The sequence below is a fragment of the Hippopotamus amphibius genome, chromosome 14 (assembly GCF_030028045.1).
Source record: "Hippopotamus amphibius kiboko isolate mHipAmp2 chromosome 14, mHipAmp2.hap2, whole genome shotgun sequence".
NCBI lineage: Eukaryota > Metazoa > Chordata > Mammalia > Artiodactyla > Hippopotamidae > Hippopotamus > Hippopotamus amphibius.
The window spans coordinates 64,972,748-64,997,291 of NC_080199.1; positions in this window are offsets into that span (position 1 = coordinate 64,972,748).

Consider the following 24,544-nt stretch of genomic DNA (forward strand, 5'->3'; position numbering starts at 1 on the left):
GTGGGATCTTCCCAGACCAGGGCTCGAACCCATGTCCCCTGCACTGGCAGACAGATTCTTAACCACTGTGCCACCAACAAAGTCTCCATAATGTTTTATAATATTTTCTTTAGCGTAAAACTTTGGTATGTTTTGGTAGCTGTTCCCCGAACAACATTTTATTTCTTATTTATTTTATTTTTTTAGATTTTTATATATCTTTATTTTTCTTGAGTTGATGTACAATATTATATGTTTCAGGTGTACAACATAGTGATTCAGTTTTTAAAGTTTATACTCCACTTATAATTATAAAATATTAGCTCTGTTCCCTGTGTTGTACAATATGTCCTTGTAGCTTCTTCATTTTATATGTAGTTGTTTGTACCTCTTTTTGCCCCTCCCCACTTATTTCTCCCCACTGGTAACCACTAGTTTGTTCTCTATATCTGTGAGTCTGTTTCTTTTGTGTTGTATTCACCAGTTTGTTTTATGTTTTAGAGTCCACATATAAGTGATATATCGTATTTGTCTTTCTCTGTCTGACTTGTTTCCCTAAGCATAATACTCTCCAGGTCTATCCATGTTGTTGCAAATGGCAAAATTCCATTTTTTTCTTTTACAGCTGAGTAGTATCCCATTGTATATACGTACCACATTTTCTTTATCCATTCATCTGTTGATGGACACTTAGGTTGCTTCCATATCTTGGCTATAATAAATAATGCTGCTATGAACATTGAGATGCATGCATCTTTTTGAATTAGCATTTTTTTTGTCTTCTTCGGATATACACCCAGGAGTGGAATTTCTGGATAATATGGAGTTCTATTTTCAAGTATGGCATAAATTCAAATTTCAGCATGAGAATAAAGCTGGTTACAAAACATTGTAATTATCAAAGATTATCTAATGTTTTTAAATCCAGTGCCAGCAGACAGACCAATTGGCTTGTTGGTTCACTTTGCCCACATATAGATTTTTCCAAGTTTATCTTTTCAACCAAATATATAGCCAGTTTGGGTGCTTGGATGTATGTGTGCATCTTATTCAGCTTCCCACTCTGTCAGGTTCAAATCCTGTTACTTGGTTAACCAACAGAACTCTATATTTCCAGGAACATGTCAGAGCTTTTCAAAGTCCTCTCTTGACCTCTTATTTCACAGCTTTTTATGTATTTACTTTTTCAAAGCATATAGCTAGCCTATTGTTTGTCTCAACTCCTATCTCCCACTTCAGGCAGCTGCAATGTGAACCAACAAAGCTCTAGATTTTTGGTTTGGGCACTCTTCCGGGGCATTCCTGGTTTCTGTGTTGGTTTACCACTTTAGTTTCAGTGCTAGTGTGTGAGTGTGTTTAGTACTTCCCTTACTTTCTTATGAATTTAGCAATGTATTTTAAAGTACATTTGGAGGTAATATCAATGAAAATGGCAAAGTAGAGACCTCCAAAAAACTCTTCATCAAAGCAAAAGAACACTGGCAAAAATGGTCAGAATCAACTTTTTCAGAACTCTGAAAACTAACTAGAGGCTTACAGCAATCTGCAGAACATTTATTCAAGAACACAGGCTGAATTTTGGTGAGAACGGAGTGCTTTGGGGTGCTCTAACTTGCCCTATTCCTATTCATGCCCTCCTCAGTTCCATAAGAGCCTTGAAAACCAACATCCTGCAATCACAGCGTTGACCTAAAATAGACTGCCAGCTATTTCTCCAGCAAAAATGAGTTTATTTAGGGTCAGCAGAAATTTGCAATTCAGGGTCTGCAACCATGGCAAGCGATCTGCAAATCCCCACACAGCAAGGGAAAGATAACTTTTTGTAGAGTAGAAACAGAAGCTGGGAAGGCTGTAGTGGAAAAAAAAAATTCATGCTTTTTACTGGCTGAGTCCTTGCCAGGAAAGAAGAGATCTTTCTTCTTCTCGTTGGCATAAGAGCTCCCCCTTCAGGTCTCCTCACTATTTAGTTGAAGTTTCTGTTTATTAATTCTTCACATTTCCTCCTTTTGATCAAGCTCTTTCTTTGAAAGAATCACTGATCAAGAGTCAGGTTTTCCAGTTTCGGTGGCTTTTTATCCCTCAGTGCCAGGAAGGACCTTTTCTGGAGGTAGTGTCTCATGTGCGAGGGAAATTGTACCGATTGGAAACCTATTGAGGTTACGTTGGAGTAACAAAGAGTGATAGGAGAGAGCAGTCTCAAGCAATTTTAATCTAAAGTTTATAAGTTATCAAGATCATAGACACTGGGGAGCCTCTGAAGCATTACATCATCATCAAAAGTTTGGTGACAAACTTCCAACAGCCCTGGGCTGGATATCTTGGGAGAGCTGTCTCCTCAGATGTTGTCTGCTTCAATTCTAATAAATCTTTACTTTCAGGTCACCAGATGATGTGCAGGTGCAGTCAGGGTTCGGTGCTTTGTTTAGGTTTGTCATCTGAATATAAGAGTCTATTCCCTGGAGTCTGGTGGCACAACAGTTGGTTAGTAGTACCTGATGGGGCCTTTTCAGTGAGGTTAAATAGAGTCTTTCTGGAAGTATCTTTTCCAATTGAAGAAATCTGCAGTTTATAAGGTTGATGCTCAAGGTCTTCATCTCCCAAGAGTGCACTGTGAAAAGATGGCTCTACCAAAACATGGTTATTTTTTAATAGAAGCAATTAGGCCTTTGTAATATTGGTGCATCTCTCCTTTTGTCAGTTGTGGGTCTAAAGAGGCAAGAGCCAGTGCATTGGGCATCCTGTGACTGTTTCAAAGAGTAAGAGTTTATAAGTTCCAATAGGGGTGAATCTAAGATTTACAAGGATCAATAGTGACGCTTGTGGTCAAGATATTCGGAGGGCCTCTCCAAGACTCAGGTTTTGCCAATTGAGTCTTAATAATGCCATTCATGCTTTTGACTAAATCAGAGGATTGAGGATGGCAAGTGCAGTGAAAGTGTTGTAAACCTGGCCAAATAGCACAGTCTTCTTGAAGGACCCAATAGGTAACATGGGTTCCTTGATCACTATGAAGTTTGAGGAGTTCCCCAGATAGGAATAATCTTTTCCAGAAGGACTTTAGTCACAGAAGAGGCAGTAGCATGTCTGCAAAGAGAAGGCTTCAGTCCAGTGTGAAAACATGCAGACCATGACTAAAACATATTTATATACGTGAGACAGAGGAGGTTGTATGGAATCCATTTGCCAGACCTCAAAGCGTCCATGAGGCAGTTTGAAATGCCCAGGAGCAGTACAAACAGGCTTCTCTGAGTTATGTTTAGGACAAGCGGGACAAGTGATAAAGGCATTTTCGTGGCCTTGTTAAGGTTTCTCCACCTGTTGGTTCCTTTAAGGGCAGCATGCCTTGCAGAAACGTCAGTAAGGTGATTTCCTTTAGCTTCCAGAGGGTCAAGTTTAGAATGCTCCAGAATCTTACTAATAGCTATAGCAGCAAGTAAAATTATTGCACCCAATAATTCCTAAATATGGGGGCTTTTATTTCCACTGGAATTAAGGGAGTCACATTGCTTACACAACATTCCAAACTCATGAGCTTTCAGAAAGCATATTTACTATCCGTACAAAAATTGGCAGTTTTGCCCTTGGCTAAAGTTCAAGCCTGTGTAAGAGCATATAGTTCAGCCTGTTGGGTCAAAGTAGCCATAGGTAAATATGCTGTCTCAACAACATCAAAAGGCGTTTCAATGGCATATTCACTACAGTATTTGCCATCGTCACCGTTTCAATAAGGATCATCAGTGAGCCATGAGAAGTCAGTGTTACCTAAAGGAATCGCCTGCAGAACATCATAAGGACTCAGAGGGTGAGCCACCCGTACCAAGCAAGCATGAGGGACTCTGTCGGTGACAGAGGGGAGAACAGCAGTGGGTTAAGGTTATTACAATGTAAACGAGTTATCCGAGGAGCAGTTACTGAAAGGACTTCATAGGAGGTGAGGTGACTGACTGAGAAATATTGAGTATGATGAGACTTCAGGGGGGCTTTTACTGCATGAGGTGCATAAGTGGTTAAAGGGCATCCCACAATATTCTCAGTGGCCTCAGCCAAAAGGGCAGTGTCTGTAATGGCTCCAAGGCACGGGGGCTATCCCCTTGCCCCAGGGTCCGGTTGCTGGCTATAATATCGTATGGGTCAATGGTTGGCCCTGTATTTTTGAGTGAGTAATTGGGATGCCCAAGGGCAGAGGGGTTCATCAAACTCTCCTACAAGGCATTGAAAGCTATGTTATCTGGTTCTTCCCATAAAACTGGGTCAGCGTTGTTATTATTTAATAAAACATACTAAAGAGCTTTGGCTATAAAAGGGAAATTTGGAATCTAGTTTTAGCAATAACCAACTAGCTTTGGTGATTTTAGGTTTGGATTTTAGAAAACTTAGGACATCATGATGTCTATCTGGATCTTTTTTTTTTTAAGGATTTGGATGGATGATGCTTCTTTTTTTTAATATTTATTTATTTGGTTGCACTGGATCTTTGTTGTGGCTCACAGGCTCCTTAGTTGTGGCATGTGACCTCTTAGTTGTGGCATGCATGTGGGATCAAGTTCCCTGAGCGGGAATCGAACCCGGGCCCCTGGCATTGGGAGCACGGAGTCTTAACCACTGTGCCACCAGGGAAGTCCCTGTAGCCCTTCTTCTCATAGTAGATGCCCTGAATATCTAAACTGGTTTTGGGCAAATTCTAATTTTTCCTTAGTGACCTGTGTCCCTTTAAGGCTAAAAGTGGCAAGTGACTGCTGTCATCCCATGAAGGGACATGAGAAGGAGAGCAGAGAAGCAGATGATCCACATATCGCAACGCAGTGGAACCTCTAGGGAAGTTTAGATCATCCAGGCCAGCCTTCAGGATTTGTAAGAAATTAGTAGAACTCTCAGTAAACTCTGAAATATTACTGTCCAGGTGAATTTGTTTCTTCCCAAGTGAGTGGGGGGAAAGGTATTGGCTAGTTTCATCCACTGGAATACTAAGGGATGCACTGCATAAATCAGTTGCAGTAAAGAATGTGCTTCCTGTAGGAATGGATGCTAGCTATACACGAGGGTGTGTCGGGATAATGTTGTTTCTTGTTCAGAAGTCCTACTCCCTTAGGTTTTCTCACAGGTGAAATAGGAGTATTACAGGGATTAGTGCAAGGGATGATGAGACCCGGAGCCTGTCATCTTCTGTTATGGGCTTTATGCCTTGAAGGGCTTCTTTACTTATAGGCTATTGATTAATTCTGGGAGGAGGTTTTGAGGGATCTGTTTGAATCTTGATGGGAGGTGCATTGTGAATTTTGCCAATACCAGTGGAGATTTTGCCTGTAAGGAGGGTGGTAGCTGATTCAATAAGGACAAATGATCAGTGTTTCCAGGCTCAGCTCTAGAGGAAATAAAAGACGTCGCAGGGTCATTTAATTCATTTGATTGGCTGCTTTGTTGATTACTGTCAAATTCTAGAATTATTCCCCCCGGAATTCCCTGGCGGTCCTGTGGTTAAGACTTGGGCTTTCACTGCCATGGACCTGGGTTCGATCCCTGGTCAGGGAACTAAGACCCCACAAGCCGCAGTGCAGGCAAAAAAAAAAAAAAAATTATTCCTCCCTTTTGAGAGAAGGGAATTCTGGCATGATACTTCTTTAAGAAATCTCAGCCTTATAAATGGATAGGGGTGGAGGAACTAAGGAGAAAAGGATGTGTGACTTTCAAAGGGACTAAAGAAAAGGGAATATGTTCAGAGACAGAAGCATCTTGCAGTTCATTAGAGGTCCCCACTGTTTGAACTGTTCTAGTACCCAAGGCAGGGGCTGCTTTAAAGTGGTGGGGTTGAGTACCAAGGGTGTGAATCTGATGTCCATTAGGACTGGAAGAGATTCAGCCCCAATCTGGAGAAATGTTTCTCCAAGCCAATTAGAGAGAGAATTGGGAAAAGCCCCTCCCAGCCCCATCACTGAGAATTGAGAGTCTGTTGGAAAGGCTGGTTAGAGGACTGCAGGTGCCTGAAGAGCTTAAATTTGTAATGTCCTGGCTCTCTGCAGTAATCACAGAAGCTAGGAAGGTTTTGCTTTTCAGTTGCTGGAGTGGAAGATTAAGAAATTTGGAAGTCTTTCTTTTAGGTGACTCACCTAACGTTCAAGAGTGCTGCTTTGCCAGATTAACTAAATTTGGAGTGGATATGTTTCCTATTTCATCCTCGTCCTTTTTACTAGAAGGGAAAGGTCCTGGTTTAGCCTGTAAATAAATATAGAGTTAAAAGCTACCTGGGTGGAATCAACATCTGAAGGAAGATCAGAATTTTCATTTAAAATTTTCTGAAATTGACTGTAACAGTCATGAACAGGCTCATCAGATGTTTGTGTGCAAACCTGAATTTTGTTCCAATCAACAGGCTTTGGAAAAGCCGTAGCAATTGCCCTATGAAGCCACCTAGCAATCGTTGAGCCTGATCATATAAACTAGCAGGCTGGTTTTAAAACTGAAGGTAATCATCAGTTAGATCCATTACACCCGAAATGACCAAGCTCCCTTTAATTGCTTTTACCAAAACGTGCAGGTCCTCAAGTCGTCTAAACGATAAGAGGTTTGCCTGAGTTGTTTTTCAGGAACTTGGAGTCAGCTGTGTCCAGTTGGAGCTCCAGCTGGTTAAGACCACCGACCCTCCAACTGAGCATGCTCGGTGCCCTTTTGACATCAGAGGGCCGGAAAACTCCACCCTCAGAGCATCCTAAGACCACTGTTTCCTGAGCATGCGTACTGCAAAGACACCTGTAGCTGACGTGTATCGACGCAGAACGGAGAGCACCTCACCTTTTTCTTGTCTCCAATCAGCTTTCCCCACGCTCCCCACGCCTCCGTTTTCTCCCATAAATACCCCTAGCCCCGCGCCTTAGAGGAGGTAGGTTTGAGACTTTTTCTCCTATCTTGTTGCTTGGCTGACTTGTGAGTAAACCCCTTCGCTGCTGTGAACTTAGGTGTCTCAGCATGTGGCTTGTTGCATGTTGGGCAAACAAACGTGGTTCAGTAACACTTTTCCGGTTGTGTTTCTAGGTACCTTTCAGGATTGTCCCGATTAGCAGGTTTGATTCAGTGCTGGGCCTGGCCTTCGCCGGCAAGCATGTGAACCAGCTGACATAGTCAGAGAAACCAGGCTGATCAGTTTGGGTAACAATATTAAATTCCTCAGCAAATCTGTGAGGTTCTTCAGTTACTTTGGGAAAAAAAATCTATGACTACGGTTCAGAATTCAGCTTTAGTTCAGAGAACAGAAGAAATGAAGGGTTTAGTCTCTGGATCCTCAGTGGGCTTAATTTTAAAGGGACAGTTTCTGAAAAGTTCAGAGGAAAAGGGGGAGTAGTTTAAGAGAAAAGGGGAAGTTAGGCAAGAGACTCAGTGTGGAAGAAGTGAGGGTGTAGAGGAGGGGTAGGCAGCATAGAAGGGAAAAGAGGGTGCCAGAGGCCTAAGCGCAAGGAGCCAAAGGGGAGAGACAAGATGGCACCAGGAGCCATTTTCTCTTTCTTGAACGGTAACCGCTGAGAGGCTTCCTGGTTCCAGGCACCTGAGGGCATCTCTAATTACTAGCCGACCATTATGCTGACCAAGCTGACTTCAGTGGTCATACTGTACGAAGAAGAGTTCAGAAAAGTCACTTAGCAAGCAGAAAACAACAGTAAACCCTAGAGAAAGGGAAAAAATCTGACTTCTAGTTGTTCCATTATTTTAAAAGTCCAGTTTTCAACGAAACACTAAAACCCATAAAGAAACAAGGGCTGTGACCTCCAGAAGAGTTTCTTAGTCTTCTTGTCATCCTCTTATGTGAGACAGGCAGGCTGGAGGGGGCTGTGGTAGTCTTATTGCCCTTTCCCAAGGTCAGATAGGCTCTAGTAGTTTTCTTTAGAGCAGGCCCTTCTCACAGAAAGTAGGATGCTCTGGGCATATTTCAAAATGGTCTGACCTTGAGGTTTCAACCTGACACTGAAGTCCATATCCATGTTTTATTCATTTTTGTAACTTGCAAAGTGCTTTACAGACATATTACTAAATAAATATCGCTTTAATATGTTTTCCATGTCTTCAACTGACCATTTATTCAGCTTCCTAACATGTACTAATACAGACTTTCAAACCAATTTTTCTTTAGTCCTCTTTTGGGGGTAGTTCTTATATTGTAATTTCCCCATAGAAAACTTCTAATGTTTCACCTATATTTTAAAAACTTTTTTTCGGGAATTTGCTGGCAGTCCAGTGGTTAGGACTTGACACGTTTATTGCCATGGCCCAGGTTCAATCCCTGGTTGAGGAACTAAGCCGTGTGGCCAAAAAAAAAAAGGTTGACATTTAAAAACTTTTTTTTCCATATTCTCATTTGTTTGGTATTTGTTTGCACCTTTCAGATTTACTCTACCAGGAAAATGGGTGTGTGTTTAATTTACAACTAATACTTAATTCCTTCTTAATTCTATGAATTGATAACAAGTAAAATGAATTTTTCTTCCCCCTCATTCTTGTATCAACCTTGCCTATTTTACTTAAAGCTAACATTAGCCAGAAAAAATTCAGCCCTCTGGTCATTTTCTCCAATCTAAAGGGGAACCCAAAACCTCAATGTAACCTTCTTCAGAATATATAAGAAGCGTCCCCTCCATTAGATGCAAAAGAAAAAGTAACAGGGGAGACAGTCTACCCTGAGATTATTATCCTGGGATCTTTGATCTTTGTACCCCCTCCCCCATCTTTAAGGAAAACAGCGCCTGGAACCAAGTTCATAGTATTCTTCACTCTGCTACTTCTCAGGACCACCTGGAATCTGTTGTTTAGTGTTGCCATGGACACGGAGTTCTTATTCTAGCACTGGCTTGTTAGCACCAGGTAAAGACCTGGCCTCTGGCCAAGGGCCTCTCATCCGTCCTCTGTCCTTTATGTCGGCTAATGTTGCCCTTTCACCCTCACAGAGTGAGAAGAGTATAACGTTTTAGAGAGACAGATGGAGGGTGGGGGGAGGAGGAAGGATGGGAAGAAGGGACAGGATTGGGGTGGGGGGTGGGGTCTTTGGACCGCGTTGACAGGTGAGTTTGCCTTGCTTAGCTGCGGGGAGCACTAGTTAACGTTGCCCTCCCCTCCCGGGGACTTTGCAGAGCCCCCTCACCCTCGGGGACATGGGGGTGAGGGGTGGCGGGCACGAGGCTGATGGAGGACCAACTAGCAGGAACTTTGTGACTGGCCCGGAACTGGGCCAAGATTTGACTCAATGGACTTGATTTGGGGAAATTAAGAAAGAATGGGGGAAAAGAGTAAAGGGGAAAAAAGCCATTAACCTGAAAGGCAGCAGGAGAGAAAATTGCTACAAGGATCCTGAGTAAAGCTCGCTCTCGCTTAGGAAAAGCTGTATCCAAGGCACACAATGCGCCCCGCAGCCCCAGCCGGTTCCGAGACGCCACACCTCCGCCTCCTACGCTAAAGCAGCCTTGCCTGCAGGTAAGCGGATCCGGGACGTGCAGGGAGGGGCACCCAGGCACCTGGCTCTGCCGTGGCCGTCCTGGCTCTCCGAACAGAGGCGGCAGCCTCCGAGCACTGGGCTTCCTACTCCCACAGCACGTGAGCTGGTATCCCTCAAAGGTATGGAATTCACAGGTGCCTGGGCCCCAAGCCCCAAACTCAGAATCAGCATTTATGCCCAAAATGATCTGTTTCGGGGGGGGGGGGAGGGGGGCGGGGGGGGGGGGAGGAAGTCTTCTATTTTCATTTTTCTTTGCCCAGAATTTAGGGGCTTGTGACATATTTCTGGCCCCCTCATGTGGACATATGACTAGTTGTGAACTTGGCATTGTACTTGGCAAAGTCTTTCATTCTCCAGTGACTTCCAGTTTTCGTGCATGAAATCTGCTCTGTGAAATACTGAGGGTCGCATCTCTTTGCTTTCCCAGTCCTGTGATTTAGTTTACAGAATATTTCCAGATGGAAATATCATAAGTCACTATGATGATGTAAAATTGGCTTGAAATAGGTTTTCTTTCACTTTTTGGGTCCTGTGTAGCACATGGGCACTCCTTAAAGAGTTCCGTACTTGAGCTAAACTTAAATTTTATTGAACACGTACAAAACATTTTCCTCTATTTCTTGAGCTAAAATAAATAAAATACTAAGGGCAGATACACAGTGCATGTTTCACAGCATTAATAAGATCGCACAGTATTGCAGATCTTATGTTTGGATTCAAGACTTTGGGAATGCAAATCCGTACCTAGTAAGTCCTATGTGTGACTTTGGAATTGGGGGGATATTGTATGTGTGTTAAACATATTGACTAGATAATGCATGTGTGCTTTTCCTTTTCTTAGATTAATTGTAGCTTAAATTCAACCCCAAAACAAACCATGCAGAGATTAAAGAATTCTTTATGTGCCTGGTTCATGCATCAAAATAGGTAAGTGGTAAGATTCAAATTTACTGAATTTTAAGCATAATTCTCAGCCTTGGTTAGTAAAATGGGGAATACACGTGAACCGTCTTTCATAATAAATGTAAACTTTATGCAAGTGAAATTGGCAAACTCAAAATTTAAAGATCTTGTTTTATGCCTGTAACTTCCTTAAAAACACCACAGCTTAGGCAGTGTGCAGGTAGTAACATGCATGTGCCGAGTCATGGTCCCTTTAAACTGCTCCTTTAGGGGTGGCTGGTTGCCCTAATGGAGGATATTCTGTCCAAGGGTGGTGACCATTTTCCAGGGACGGCCACTACAAGGGCTTCAGTTGTCACATCTCCATCAACACCTGAAACGATGCTAATTAACACAGTGAAGGTCATGAACACATTTTTTTATTGGTGAGATGAGTGGTTTACAAATCAGCATGATGGATATTAGAAATACATAAATGTTCAAGATCTGTGAATTGGTGAAAATAATAGTAACTGTCTCAAGGAATCTAAGGAGGACCAATTGAAGTAGTATTTGTAAAGCATCAGCACAATGCCTGGCCCTTAGTATATACCATTTAAATGTTTGTAAGGTAAAAGATCACTATTTCTTTAGTTTGCAGAAATGTATCCCTTTTTTCCCCCAGCTTTTTCTTTTCCATTTTTTTCTCATTCTCAGATGTCTATAATCCAGATGTTAGATATGTTTTTATCCTCCATATCAATTGGCTTTTTTTTTGTATGTTCTCTTTTTTCTACTATTTTCTGGGAGGGTTTCTCAGTCTCATCCAACTCTAATTTGCTTTTTACATGTACCCAAACTACTCCTGGTCCTGTGAATGGATTCTTTATTTCAACAATTATACTTTTACACTTAAGATTTCCTCTTGGGTTTTTCCCTTATGTCTTATTTCATGTTACTAACATCTTCCCTTGTATTTTTAAGTGTGCTTCTCCTGTGTATCTAAAAATCTTAGTCATTGTGTTGCGATGGTTCTGCTACAGGTGGTGTATGTTGCTCAGTGTGTATTTCTTTTTCAGGAGTTGTGCTCCTTAGGTGTCTGCTTTGACTTGTGTTTACATTCCTTGTGCCCCTTGGCCCCTCTGTTTGGTAACTTGTATCAGAGAAGGGCTGAAGGTTTGCTGGGGACAATCTCAGTCTGTGACTGTTGTCTCAGCATAATTAAATAGCATATTCTTGTCACTTTCAACAGTGTCATGGCTTGGGTGAGGTATTATAACGTCACTCTGGTTGAAAGCTGGGATCCAGGGTATACTTTTCTTAGTAAGTTTAACATGAGAGGAGGTGTTGAGCCCAGGCACAGAGTCTCAGGAACCATGAAACACTGTGACCAGGCAAATCCTCTGATCTGATCAGGGTATGTCACCTTTAAGCTCCTGGGCAAGGCAGCTTTGCAGGAGGCAGTCACTGTAGGTTGTCACCTGGGGCTTTGGAGATGGGGAAGTGGAGAAGTGAAGGCCCAAAGATTGCTCTCCAGCCCTTCCCTGTTTTTGTCAGCTAATTGATGCTACCCTCATTTTATCCTAACTACATCTGGGTGGTTGCTACTGGTTTCTACTGAGAAGGCAGTGACTGTCTCCAAGCAACTCAAGAGAAAGGCAAGGACAGAACTTAAGTTTTTGTTTCCCACTGAGTCCCTCCAGACTGCCCCTGGAAAACTCACGACAGTTTTGGCATTATCAAAAGCCAATTCACTGGTCTGGACTGCCTGAAGAATCTGCATTCGTGTCACTTCTATTTTTGTCTTGCTGTCTTGGAGCAGTTGCTGAGCTGTGCCAAGGAGTTTCCGATCCTTGGAAGTGTATTACTTTGAGAATCTTGAAGTGTTTTTAAAACTTAAAATATGTATCAGTTTATATTGTTTTCATGTACTGATGTTTTTGAAGCATAACATTTGATGAAGAAGGCAGGCTGCCTAAAAACCAATATTTGTGAAATGGTGAATATTCAGCATTATTTTGTGAACCTGATAGTTGCAAAGTGCATTTTCATGTGTCTCATTTTACAGATGAGGAAATTGAGTTGTGTAGAGGTTAATTTATCCCAGCCAGTGATTTGGAGGTGGGAAATCTTGATTTGGGATAATATAACCAGATATCTTTTTGAAATCAGAGAAAAATAAAAAAGGAATCATTCTAAACATGCTCTACTACCAGTTCAGAAAAAAATTTTTAATGTTATATAGGCCACCCTTGACCTACCTGTTTCTGCCCTACCAAATGGTGACCAGGGACTAGTCCTTGGCATTGGAATATCCATTGCTCTGGCATTTTCTTTCTCCCCCCCACCCCTGTATTCCTTCTTTAGATATTACCTGGATCCACCTCCCCATCCCTACACTCTCAGATCTTTCGTGTTCCCCACATTGATTCCAGAGTGTGAATGGTTGGCAAAATGGGGAACAAGAAGGGTGTAGCACTGATCATTAAATGGGTGCTACACCTCCCTTCTTTCCCCCTCTTTCCAGTGGATTCATACATACATGCACAGCCCAGAGGCTGTCTCAGAGGACCTAGCACTGTACCCTGAAACTGTTAATTTTTTTCCATATTTCTTCATGACTCTACTTTTCATGTCCTGGAGTTCTATCAGGAAAAAGAAACTAATTGCCTTCCAAAATGTCTGACTTTTTTTTTTTTTTTTTTTTTTTTACTCTTTGGCAGAGTTATGGATGCCTCTTTAGGCTCCTCTGACAACGTTGACAACAAGGGGTGAGTTGACTGATGTGAATGGGGAAAGGTATTGGGAGCTTTGGCAATAGATTTCCTTCCATAAGAGACTGGAAACTTCTATAGGTAACTTTCTTTTGGGGTCTAGATGGAAAAAAGACAAGGTCCTAAGTGGGACAATCCTTACTCATAGTCTCTTTGTGACCTTTTGTAACTGGTGGACAAACTCTTAGGAAACTATCAGAATGTCTGTGTGTGAGTCTCTGCTAGAGTGGGCCAGGAGAGGAGGAAGGAAGAGGCAGAAAAGATCAGCCCTAATAGATCTCGGCTCTGGCCCTCACCCTCCAGAGCTCTGCTACCCTCTAAAGCTGGTGTCCCAACTGTAAACCCACCATCACAGAGAGCCCCTGCCTCCAGCTTGTTTTTTGAACCACACTGAGGAACAGAAAAGGAGTATATGATACAAGAAAAGTAAGGATGCAGGGGAGGGACTTGATAATCAGGAAATTAGAAGGGGCTGGAAGATTGTAGACATACAGACTAAAGTTGACTTCTGAAGGAAATGCCACCTCAGTGTGGTTACACATGAGAGTTCGGCTTAGAAATAAAGGATTGTACTTTTGTGGATTTGTCAGGCTTCTTGGACAGGCCTAAGGTCTTCATTACAACTATAATAAAGCCCTATTTCTTGGGAAAGTTGAAATCCTGGTGGTCAAATAACTAACTTCCAAGTAGATTTTTAGAGTTCAACCAGTTGACAACTGGAAGACTACTTGTAACTAATTAACTCTATGAAATCATTGAGTTTGAGCATATATTTTTAATTCCTTAGAAATGACGCATATGAACTGACATCAGAAATCTGTGACGGAACCACCAATGAAAGGTGAGGCGTGTATATTGGGAGGTGGGGGGCCAGGGGGATGGGGTGGAGAAATTTAGTCTCAGGGTTATCCATGGCAATGCAGAGTTTTCTGGACAATGATCTAAAGTTCTTTCTAAAAAGATAGGAAATGCAGTGAGTTGTTATGTTTACTATGTATTTCAGATTCAAGGAATTCTTATTGTTCAGGTAAATTCATTGTATCACTACTGCATATAGAAAATCACTAATGATACGTTTCTGCATCTATTGGTAAAATAGAACAGTTCTTCAGGCTCAGTGCTGGTAATAAAGACGTTAACTTTGATTTGTATGAATAAGTCGGTGTGATGTTTGAAAGGAGGGAACTGTTGGTGGCTGGCTTATCACGGGGAAGATAAGGTTTACACTGAGGCAGGAAGGAAAGGGAAAACTATGGAAAGTAAAGATATAGGGGCACTGAATAGCGCCTTCAATCAACTGGATCTAATGGGCATTTAAAGGATAGCTCACTTAACAAGAGCAGAATGTATATCCTTCTCCAGCTCACATGAAACATTCACCAATGTAGATCACATTGTGGGACATAAAACACACCTTAGCAAATTTAAAAGAATAAGAGTCATACAAAATTTGCCATCAGACTACAGTGGAGTTAAACTAGAAGTCTGTAACAGAAAGATAGCTTGAAAGTCCCCAAGTATTTGGAGGTTAAACAGCATACTTCTCAATAACACGTGGGTCAAAGTAGAAGTCTCAAGAGAAATTTTAAAATATTTTCAACTACATGAAAATGGGAATACAAACTATCAATTTGTAGGACGCAGCAAAACCAATGCTTAGCAGGAAATTTACAGCCTTGAATGCTTACATTAATAAAGAACTAAAATCAGTAAGCTTCCAGCTTAGGAGACAAAAGGAGAAAAAAAGACCAATATAAACCTAGAAAAAGCAGAAGAAAAGAGCAGAAATCAATGAAATTGAAAGCAACAAAACAAGAGAAATCAACAAAGCCAAAAGCTGGTTCTTTGAAAAGATCAATACAATTTATCTCTCTGGCCAGGCTAACAGGAACAAGAAACAGAAGACATAAATTGCCAATGTCAGAAATGAAATGGGATCATCATGACTGATCATATAGACGTTGAAAGCATAATAAAGGAATGTTATGAACAAGCCCACAAACTTGATAACTTAAATGGAGTAATGCTTTAAAAGATACTACCAAAACTCATACAAGGAGGAATAGATCATCTGAATAGGCCTGTATCTGTTAAAGAACTGAATCAATAATTAAACCTTCCAAAACACACTAGGCCTAGATGATTTCACTGGTCAACTCCACCAAACATTTAAGGAAGAAATGATGTCAATTTTCTAAACTCTTCCAGAAAATAAAAGCACAGGGAACACTTTCGAACTCATTCTGAGGTCGGCATTACCAAAACCAGAGAAGAATATTACAAAAAAATAAAAAATAAAAGCACAGAACATAGAGGTAAAAATTCTAAACAAAATATTAGCAAATTTAATCCTATAATACATGTAAAAAAAATTATATACCCAGACCAAGTGGGATTTATCTCAGATAGGCAAGGCTAGTTCAACATTTGCAAACCAGTCAGTGTAACCAGTCATAACAGGCTAAAGAAGAAAAATTGATGCAGAAAAAGCATTTGGCAAAATCGAAGACTCATTCATGATTTAAAACAAACAAAACTCTCAACAAACCAGGAATAGAGGGGAGTGTTCTCAACTTGATAAAGAACAGCCATAGAATCCCTCCAGCTAGCATCATACTCAGTGGTGAGAAACTTGAAGCTTATCTGCAAAGACCAGGTACAAGGCAAGGATGTCCCTCCAGTATCACTCCTTTTCAATGTCATACTGTAAATCCTAAGGAGGGTTATAGTAATGAGCAATGTATGCAGATTGGAAACAGCTCAGTGTCTTTGTTCACAGATGACATGATTGTCTAGGAAGAAAATCCAAAAGAATGGAAAAAAAAAAAAACAGAAAACAACTTCTGAGCCTAATAAGCGTGTGTCCTGTAACATTGTATAATTGCTTAATATACAAAAGCTGATCACTTTCCCATATACCAGTAATGAACAAGTGGAATTTGAAATTCAAAGCACAGCACCATTTAAATTAGGACCCCTAAAATAGGTTTATACCTAAGTATTCAACAAAATGTACAAGACCTATATGAGAAAAGCTAAAAAATTCTTATGAATGAAGTTAAAGAACTAAGTAAATGGCAGAGACTTTGTGTTCATGAGTAGGAAGCCTCAGTATTGTGAAGATGTTGATTCTTTCAAGCTGTAGATTCAATGCCATCTGAATCAAAATCCCAGAAAGTTATTTTGGGGATATTGGCAAACTGATTCTAAAGTTTATATGGGAAGGCAAAAGACCCAGAATAGCCAACACACTATTGAAGAAGAGTCAAGTCAGAGGACTGGCAATACCCAACTTAAGTCTTAGTGTAAAGCTACAGTAATCAAGACAGTGTGGTGATGGTTAAAGAATAAACAAATAGATCAAAGGAACAGAATAGAGAGCCCAGAAACTGGCCCACACAAATATAGACAACTAGTCTTTGATGAAGGAACAAAGGTAAGACAGTGGAGAAAGGATAGTTTTTTCAACAAATCATGCTGGAGTAACTGGGTATCCACATGCAAAAAATAATCTAGGCACAGATCTTACATGCATCACAAAAATTAACTCAAATCGTATCACAGACCTAAGTGTAAAATGCAAAACTCTAAAACTCCTAGAAGGTAACACAGGAGAAAACCTGGATGACCTTTGGTTTAGTGATGACTTTTAGATACAATGCCAAAATCAAAATTATGAAAGAAAAGTGACAACTTGAACTTCATTTGAATTAAAAACTTCTTTGTAAAAGACATTGTTAAGAGAATGAGAAGACAAGCCAGCCACAGACCAGTAGAAATTATTTGCAAAAGTCACATCTGATAAAGGACTGCTATCCAAATTATACAAAGAACTCTTAAAACTCATCAGAACATGAATTACCCAATTTAAAAAAATAGACGAAAGATTTGAACAGACACCTCACCAAAGAAAATACACAGGTGGCAAGAAAGCATGTGAGAAGATGTTCAGTATCACATGTCCCTCAGGAATTGCAAATTAAAACGAATTTCATTGCACACCTCTTAAAACGGTCAAAATCTGGGACACTGACAGCACCAAGTTATGGTCAGGATGTGGAGCAACAGGAAATTTCATTCACTGCTGATAATAACGCAAAATGGTGTAGCCACTCTGGAAGGCAGTTTGGCAATTTCTTGCAAAGCAAAATATAGTCTTACCATATGATTCAGAAATTATGCTCCAAATGAGTTGGAAACTTTTGTCTACACAAAAACCTGCACACAATATTTTAGCAACTTTACTGATAATCGCCCCAAACTGGAAGCAACCAAGATGTTGTCGATGAATAGAAAAACAAACTGACTGCTGAATAATTTTCCATTATATGTAGCTATTACAAGAAATGAGGTCTCAAGCTGTAAAAGACACAGAGGAACCTTAAATGTGTAAGTGCTAAGTGAAAGAAACCAGTCTGAAAATCCTACATGCTGTGTGATTCCAGCTATATGACACTGTGGAAAAGGTAAAACTATGGAGGCAGGAGAAAGATCGGGGTTGGGGGGTGGGGGATGACAGAGGGATGAATAGGTAGGGCACAGGAGATGTTAAGGGCAGTGCAACAGTTCAGTATGTTGCTATAATCATGGATACATGACATTATGCATTTGGCAAAATCAATAGACCTGTACAACACAAAGAGTGAACACCAGTTTCAACCATGGACATTAGTTAATGACAATGTATCAATATTGGTTCATCAATTGTAACAGATGTACCGGATGAATGCAAGATATTAATGACAGGAAAAACTGATAGGGAGAAAAAGGTGTATGGGATACCCTGTATTTCCTGCTTAATTTTTCTGTAAACTTAAACCTGTTCCAAAAAAATAAAGTATTTAAAAAAATTTACAACCACAATGGAATATCATCTCACGCCTGTTAGAATGGCTCTGTCAGAAAGATAAAAAAAAGTAATAAGTGTTGACAAGGATGCAGAGGAAAGGGAGCCCTTGTGCGCTATTGCTGGGAACATAAATTGTTACAGCCACTATGGAAAACACTGTGGAAATTTCTCAAAAAATTAAGAATAAAATTGTCATGTGATCCAGCAATTCTACTTCTGGGTAATTATCAGAGGAAAAAGAAAACACTTACTTGAAAAAGTAAGACATTTGCACCCCCCCAGTTCATTGCATTATTTACAGTAGCCAAGACATGGAAACAACATGTCCATTGACCAATGAATAGATAAAGAAGTTGTGGTATGTGTATACAATGGAATATATTCAGCCATAAAAAAGAATGAAACCTTGCTATTGGCAACAGCATGAATAGACCTTGAGAATATCTGTGCTAAGTGAAATAAGTTAAATACCATATGATCTCACTTGTAAAAAAAAAAAAAAAAAAACTCATAAATAGAAGGTTGGTGGTTTCCAGAAATGGGGGGTGAAGGGTGGGTAGGAGGTGGGTGAAATGGGTGAAGGGAGTCAAAAGGTACAAACTTCCAGTTATAAAATAAGTCATGGGGATGTGATGTACAGCATGGTGACTAGTAAATAATTCTAATACTGTAAGAGGTACCTGCAAACTACAGTTGAATTTGAAATAAATGCAAACACAAAAACCAGTTACACCTTGGGATTAGGTTCAGGAGTAAAGAAATGTTTTTGTTTGTTTTTAAGTTTATTTTTTTAAAATTATTGATGGACTGCATTAGGTCTTTGTTGCCGTGCGCGGGCTTTCTCTGGGAAAGTGGAGGCTACACTTCCGTTGCGGTGCATGGGTTTCTTATTGCAGTGGCTTCTCTTGTTGCAGAGCATGGGCTCTAGGTGTGTGGGCTTCAGTAGTTGTGGCACACGGGCTCAGTAGTTGTGGCCTGTGGGCTCTAGAGCACAGGCTCAATAGTTGTGGCTCATGGGCTTAGTTGCTCCACGGCATGTGGGAATCTTTCTGGGCCAGGGGTTGAACCTGTGTCCCCTGCACTTACAGGCAGATTCTTAACCACTGCGCCACTAGGGAAGTCCCTAATGAAATGTTTTTAAATCTTGATCCATGAAGGATTCTTTTACAGGCCTAGGAATTTCATTGCCACCATATAAAGCTGTATTTCTAGGGTAAAATGAAATACTTATTTCCAGGTAACCAAATTACACATGAATGTTTTTTTTAGGGTTCAACCTTTTTATAAGTTGTAAAGTAAATTGTAGCTTATTTGAATGAAAGGAAGTCTATGAAACTGCATGATGTTTATGTACATTTTAATCCTTAAGTTATGAGCAGAATGAATTGATTTCTGTAACCAATAAGGAAGATACTAGTGAAAGGTGAGATAGATAGATAGATAGATAGATAGGCAGGCAGATGTGTAAAGAAGCACACAAAGAGAGATTTAATACTAAGTTTCTTGTAGGCTGTTTCTAAAGTGTTGGCATGTCCTGTATGTAACATTCTTTTCTTGATCTAGTTGGATAAAAGAGAAACAGGTCGGAAGAGGGAGACTTATTCCTATCTGAGTAACTAGTAGCCAAAAGTCTTAGAAACCTGTCAGATTGCCAGTGTATGAGACCCTGCTAGAATGGGTTGTATTAGTTTGCTAGGACTGCTGTAACAAAATATCACAAACTGAGTGGTTTAAACAACAGAAGTTTGTCTCAATCCTCAAGGCTAGAAGCTGGTATCAGGATGTTGGCAGGGTTGGTTTCTTCTAAGAGCTGTGAGGAAGAATCTATCCCATGCCTCTCTCCTAGCCTCTGGTAGCTGCTGTCAGTTGCTCCAATCTCTGCCTTCATCTTCACATGGCATTCTTCCTGTGTGTGTGTCCAAAGTTTCCTTTTGTATAAGGACACCAGTCATATTGGATAGGAACACACCCGAACCAGTATGACCCCATCTTGACTAGTTACTTCTGCAACAATGCTACTTTAAATGAGGTCATATTCTGAGTTACAGGGGATAAGACTTCAACTTATGAATTTTGCTGGAACAGTATTCAACCTATTATGTGGGACAAATGAGAAGAGGTTCTTATTTGGAAACAAGGGGAAGGCTAGCAGTGGCCTAGAAAGAGACGGGCCCTTAGCAGAAGAGAATGGAGCTAATAGACCCTAGATCTGTCCCACACCATCCAGAGCTCTGCCACTATGTGAGGGTCCTCAAACCCAAACTCACTATGGTAGTGGAAGTGGATGAAGCCACCACTGCCTCAGGCCTGCAGTTGTTGACCCTGTGGGAGGGGCAGGAAAGATGACCAGGAGGGGTGAAAGTAAGGAAGTGATGGAGGGACTTGAGAGTCAAGAATTTAGAGGTAGTAAGAGGGATGCGTACCTGCAAACTGAAGTTAAATGGAAATAAATGCCATAACAAAAGTCTGCGACCATTCAGATTAAGGGAATAGTAAGGAACTTGAGGCATTACTATTTTCACAGGCCTAAGATAGCAATTACTGCCATATAAAGTCTCATGTCTAGTGAAAATGACACACCAGGTTCAATTTAGTGTTATATACGTGAGTTTTTAAAGATCAACAAGCTCATAAGTATATGGTAATTGTAGCTATTTAAATGAAAAAAATCAAGTCAACTACATGTGATGTCTGACCATGTACCTTTTAAATCCTTTTGCTCATACCTGAATGAAGTGACATCAGAAACGTATGAGAAAGCAACCAGCAAAGTATGAGATATAAAAGAATAAGGATAGATGTATCTAACTTATATACTATACACATGCATATACATATTTCTATCAATACAAACCCGTACATGCTCACACACAGACATACAACACAAAGAGAGGCTGAAATTTGTGAAATTTACCCCAAGGAGCGTTCATGGCAGTAAAAGTGTGTTTGACACTGTTTCTAAGTCAAGTCACAGTAGGATCTGTAGGTAACTATCTTTTTTGGGTCCAGTTGGGTAAAAGAGGAGCAAGTCACAAAAGGGATACTTCTTTCTTTAAGTGTGCTCTCACTACTTACAGGCCTAAGATAATCATTACCACTTTATATAAAGCCTCATTTCTAATAAAAAATGACATACCAGGCTCAGTTTTGTGATACATATGTGAATTTTTAAATATCAGCCAGTTCGAGAGTTGTAGAGTAACTATAGGTGTTTAAATGAAAAAAAGTAAGTCTAGAATTATATGTGATGTGTGAACCATGTATCTTTTTAATCCTTTAGCACTGCCCTGAATGAATTGACATCAGAAAACTATGAGGATGTCAACAAGGAAACGTGAGATATACATTAATATTAATATCAATGTTTTATATGTACATGTGTACACATATAGTTACATACTCATATCAGTAGAGACACATATATAAACATAAATACCATGGAAGAAAAAGAGGTTAAATTTTAAAATTCTTTCTTAGGAGTATCCATGACAATATAGTGTCTTTGACCAAAAAATATTATTAAATCTTCTCACTGTAACACCTGTTGGTAACTTTCTTTTTTGGATCTAATTGGATAAAAGGGGAACGGGTCATAACAGGAATCTTTCCTCCTCCTAGTAACTACCAGCCAATTCTTCCTTTTTTTAATTTATTTACTTTTTATTGGCTGTGTTGGGTTTTCGCTGCTGCTTGTGGGCTTTCTGTAGTTGCGGAGAGCGGGGGCTACTCTTCATTTCAGTGTGCAGGCTTCTTATTGTGGTGGCTTCTCTTGTTGCAGAGCATGGGCTCTAGGCACGTGGGCTCAGTAGTTGTGGCACATGGACTCAATAGTTGTGGCTTATGGGCTCTAGAGCACAGGATCAGTAGTTATGGCCCATGGGCTTAGTTGCTCTGCGGCATGTGGAATCTTCCTGGACCGGGGCTTAAACCCACAGCCACTGCAGTGGCAGACAGATTCCCAACCACTGCGCCACCAGGGAAGCCCAGCCAGCCCATTCTTGAGCCATTAACTTTTTTGATAGGTAAAAAGTATTTATTACAAATGTATATATAATCATTTCTAGGAAAAATGAGATATCAGATTCCAAAAAACTGATTTATTGGGTTGGCCAAAACATTCATTTGGGTTTTTCTGTGCCATCTTATGGAAAAACCTGAACAAACTTTTGGCCAACCCATTACATGTGAATTTTCTAAGAGCCATCCAGTTTATAAATTCAAGAGTAATTGTAGCCAATCTGAACTAAAAAAGTGAAAGTCTAGAAGTCTTGTAGTATCTTATTCTGTCTGTTTTTACTCCTTTAGCACTGCCCCAAGTGAATGGACAACAGCATCCTCTGAAGGACTCTCCAATGCAAAGTGAGCTATGGTGAATAAATATGTATGTAACACGTACCCACACACATACGTACATAATATATATATACAGAACAATTGAGATTTGGATGTTCACCTTTAGGAGCACCCATGGGAGTACAGACTTCCCTTGATACTGTTTCTAAAGTTCTCTCATGGTAAGATTCTATATGTAACATTCTTTGTCTTTTGAATTGAGGTAGAACAGGTCATAAAGGGGGTCTTTTTAATCCTAATATTTGTCACCTTTGATTTCTGTGAATGACACTCTACTAGACTGGGTAAGGGAGGCAAAAAACTTTTTTGGAGCAAGGAGGAATTAGCCATGGACAGGGAGCAGAGGAGCCTTCAGCAAAAGAATGGAGTTCATAGAACCCAGATAATCCATGACCCTCCAGAGCTTTTCACCACATGAAGCTGGCACCCCAAACCCACATCACATGGAGGGGGCCCCTGCCTCAGGTCTGTGGTTACTCTACCTTGTCTGAGGGCCAGGAAAGACGACCACAATAGGTGGGAGTCAGAGGATGATGAAGGGACTTGAGAAACAGGAAATTATGTGGGGGAAGAGGGACGTATACCTGCAAATTGAAGTTGAACTTGAAATAAATGCAACCCCAGAAGGCTGCTCAATGTTGGGTCATATTCAGTAGTAAAGAACTGTACTTCTATGGGTTTTGATAATGATGTATCCATGCTGTTTCATAGATTGTAATAAATGTACCACACTGAAAAAAAAAAAAAACTGTACTTAATTCTTGACTCATTAACTTTTTTGGTAGGTCAAAAATATTTATTACAATATATATAGAATCATTTTTAGAAGAAAATGAGATATCAGGTTCCAAATAACTGATTTACATGTGAACTTCATAAGAGCCAACCAGTTTATAAGTTCAAGAGTAATTGTAGCAGGGAATTCCCTGGCGGTCCAGTGGTTAGGACACCGTGCTCTCACTGCTGAGGGCCCGGGTTCAATCCCTGGTCAGGGAACTAGGATCCCCGAAGACACACAGTGCAGCCAAAAAAAAAAAAAAAAGAGTAATTATAGCTAATTTGAACTAAAAAAGTAAAAGTCTAGAAGTCATGTGGTATCTTACTATGTCTGTTTTTAATCCTTTAGCACTGCCCTGAGTGAATTGAGAACTGTATCCTCTACAGGACTCTCCACTGCAAAGTGAGCCATAATAAATAAATACATATATATGTAATATGTACACACACGTACGTACATACATGCACAATATACATACTCAGGTTGAGATTTGGGATGTTCATCCTTAGGAGCACCCATGGGAATATAGAGTTCCCTTGATACTATTTCTAAAGTCCTCTCATAGTAAGATTATGTGTGGAATATTCTTTGTCTTTTGAATTGAGGTGGATAAAGAGGCACAAGACATAGAGGGAGTGTTCTTACTCCCAGTCTTGACTCTCAGTTACTAGCAGGAAAAATCTAGGGGAAACTGTCAGATTACCTGTGTATGAGACTCTCCTAGGGTGGGTCAGGGGAAGAGAAGAATCTGTCTGGAGCAAGGACAATAATGGTAAATTGTAAAGAGAAAGTAATAGTAGCTGTGGACAGGGAGCAGAGGCGGCCTCAACATAAAAGAATGGAGCTAAGATTCAGCCAGCATGTGAAGCTGGTGCCTCAAATCCAAACCCACCATTATATGGAGGGAACCCTTGACTAAGGCCTACAGTTATTTGAGAGCATCTGAAGCCCAGGAAAGACGATCGTGATGCGTGAAAGTCAGGGAGTGAGGAAGGGGACTCAAGAAGCAGGAAATTAGACGGAATAAGAGGCCAAATTAAAGTTACATATTTGGTCAGGTTCAGTAGTAAAGAACTGTGCTTAATTCTTGTGTCATTAAATATTTTGATAAGTCAAATATTTTTATTTATATGTATGTATATCTTTTTAAAACTGAAGTATAATTGATCTACAGCACTGTTGGTTTTAGGTGCACAACATACTGATTTGATATTTCTGTACATTTCAAAATAATCACCATGATAAGTTTAGTTCTCATCTGTCATCATTTAAAGTTATTACAAAATTATTGAGTACTTTTGTCATGCTGTACATCTCCATGAGTCATTTATTTTGTAACGAATTTTATTTTATTATTTTTTAAAATATTTATTTAGTTGCACTGGGTCTTAGTTGCGGCAGGGGGCCTCCTTAGTTGTGGCATGTGAAATTTTAGTTGTGGCATGCATGTGGCATCT